The sequence below is a fragment of the Arachis stenosperma genome, chromosome 9 (genome assembly GCF_014773155.1).
Source record: "Arachis stenosperma cultivar V10309 chromosome 9, arast.V10309.gnm1.PFL2, whole genome shotgun sequence".
Classification (NCBI taxonomy): Eukaryota; Viridiplantae; Streptophyta; class Magnoliopsida; order Fabales; family Fabaceae; genus Arachis; species Arachis stenosperma.
In genome coordinates, this window is record NC_080385.1 from 29,922,031 (window position 1) to 29,925,198 (window position 3,168).

Genomic DNA, 3,168 nt, shown 5'->3' on the forward strand with positions numbered 1-3,168 from the left:
GAAGAAACAAAATTTTCTAATAGTACCCACACAATTTAGTCTAACTTGAGAGTTTCTAAATTTAAAAGTAAAAAAAAATAAACTTCAAGAACTTAAACAGAATAAAAAGTAGAAGCTAAAAGCCCAAACGAAGAAGAACCAGAAGCCATATGAACCAGCAAATGCAGAAGCCAACGAAGAATAAGTAGTAGAAGCAAAAGCTAGAAGACGAAACTGAAGCACAAGAAGAAACTAGACGAACAGAGGAACACCGGAACAAAAGCAGCCCATGCAGTAGCAGAATCCAAAATGGTGACAATGAACCTCGAGGAACACTGGAACAGAGATGATTAATAGAGGTGAGGAGGAGATCGGTGAAACGGGGAGAGGGTGAGCGATAGAAAGCGTGGACCGTGACCGAGGAAGAAATAACAGCGACGAGAAAGAGAAGAGTGCAACCGAGAAATGTCAGCGGCGAGCAACCTTTGATGTGGTGGTACAAAGCATGAATGAGAATGATGGTGGTGTTCGGTGACAGTGAGACTGGCTTGAAAAGGGAGTGAGATTAGATTGGAATTTAGGGCTAGGTAATTTGATGGTGACTGGTGAGCGCCAAAATGATGAAGGAAATTAGGGCTATGCTATATTCGACTATATATATTACTTATATATTTATTTACTGCGGATATGCGGATCTGCAAATCGGATCCGCAGGTATTGGTGCACGAAAATTACACTCACACTATGTAATTCCGCACAACTAACCAACAAGTGCACTAGGTCGTCCAAGTAATACCTTACGTGAGTAAGGGTCGATTCCACGGAGATTGTTGGCTTGAAGCAAGCTATGGTTATCTTATTATTCTTAGTCAGGATACCAATAGAGTTCTTTAGTTTCAATTGTAAAAAGTGAAAGAGCATAAAATGAGTAATTGTTACGCAGTAATGGAGAATGTGTTGGAGTTTTGGAGATGCTTTGTCTTCTGAATCTCTGCTTTCCTACTGTCATCTTCTTCACGCATGCAAGGTTCCTTCTATGGCAAGCTGTGTATTGGTGGATCACTGTTGTCAATGGCTACCATCCGTCCTCTCAGTGAAAATGGTCCAAATGCGCTATCACCGCACGGCTAATCATCTGTCGGTTCTCGATCATGTCGGAATAGGATTGATGAGCGGATAATTTGTATGCTTTTTGGCATTGTTTTTAGTATGTTTTTGGTATCTTTTAGTTAGTTTTTAGTATATTTTTATTAGTTTTTAATTAAAATTCACTTTTCTGGACTTTACTATGAGTTTGTGTGTTTTTCTGTGATTTCAGGTATTTTCTGACTGAAATTGAGGGTCCTGAGCAAAAATCTGATCCAGAGACTGAAAAGGACTACAGATGCTGTTGGATTCTGACCTCCCTGCACTCGAAGTGGATTTTCTGGAGCTACAGAAGCCCAATTGGCGCGCTCTCAACGGCATTGGAAAGTAGACATCCTGGGCTTTCCAGAAATATATAATAGTCCATACTTTGCCCAAGATTTGATGGCCCAAACCGGCGCTCAAAGTCACCTACAGAAATTCCAGCGTTAAACGCCGGAACTGGCATAAAATTTGGAGTTAAACGCCCAAACTGGCATGAAAGCTGGCGTTTAACTCCAGAAAAGGTCTCTACACGAAATTCCTTCATTGCTCAGCCCAAGCACACACCAAGTGGGCCCGGAAGTGGATTTTTCTGTCATTTGCTCATTTCTGTAGACCTTAGGACACTAGTTTACTACTTATAGGATCTTTTGACATTGTATCCGTACCTTATGACCCCATAACATTTTGTACACGTTTCTTTCCACAGTATGAGCCTCTAAACCCCATGGTTGGGGGTGAGGAGCTCTGCTGTGTCTTGATGGATTAATGCAATTACTACTGTTTCTTATTCAATCATGCTTGCTTCGATTCTAAGATAACACTTGTTCTTAATCCGGATGAATGTGATGATCCGTGACAATTATCATCATTCTCAACTATGAACACGTGCCTGACAACCACCTCTGTTCTATCTTAGATTGAGTAGTTATCTCTTGGGTTCTTTAATCGGAATCTTCGTGGTATAGGCAGGACCTGATGGCAGCATTCAAGAGAATCCGGAAGGTCTAAACCTTGTCTGTGGTATTCTGAGTAGGATTCAATGATTGAATGACTGTGACGTGCTTCAAACCTGTAACCTACTGGGCGTTAGTGACAGACGCAAAAGAGGGATTCTATTCCGGTAGGGGAGGGAACCAAACCGGTGATTGGCAGTACTGTGACAGAGTGCGTGCATTAGCTTTCACTGCGAGGATGGGAGGTAGCCATTGACAACGGTGAAACCCTACATGAGCTTGCCATGGAAGGAGACTTGCGTGTTTGATGAAGAAGACAGTAGGAAAGCAGAGATTCAGAAGATGGAGCATCTCCAAAACCCCAACCTATTCTCCATTACTGCAAAACAAGTAACCATTTCATGTTCTTTTACTTTTTACAATCAATCCTGATAATTTCTTATCTCCTGACTAAGATTTACAAGATAACCATAGCTTGCTTCAAGCCGACAATCTCCGTGGGATCGACCCTTGCTCACACAAGGTATTACTTGGACGACCCAGTGCACTTGCTGGTTAGTTGTGCGGGATTGCAAAAGTGTTATTGCAATTTCGTGCACCAAGTTTTTGGCGCCGTTGCCGGGGATTGTTCGAGTTTGGACAACTGACGGCTTATCTTGTTGCTTAGATTAGGACTGTTTTATTTTTGTTGGTTTAGAGTCTTTTAGTTGAGTCTAGTTTCATATTCTAAGTTTGGTGTCAATTGCATGCTTTTTGTTTTTCTTCCTTTAACTTTCGAATTTTTCTTGTCCCTAGTCCCGTTTTGATTCATAAAAGTTCTAAGTTTGGTGTCCTCTTTGTGTTTTTCCTTTTAAAATTTTCGAAAAAAAATTAGTGTTTATTTTTCTTTTGTTTTATTTTATTGTATTTTATTTTTTTCGGTTATTTCAAAAAAAAAAATAAATAAACAAAATTTATCCCTTTGCAATCATTCTCATTTCCCTTTTGTCCATTATGGACTTAAGTGGAATTAATCAGTCCAAGAGGACTCTGGGGTCTTATGCTAACCCCATTACAGCTGCATATGGGAGTAGCATCTGTATACCTCCCATCAAAGCAAGCAGCT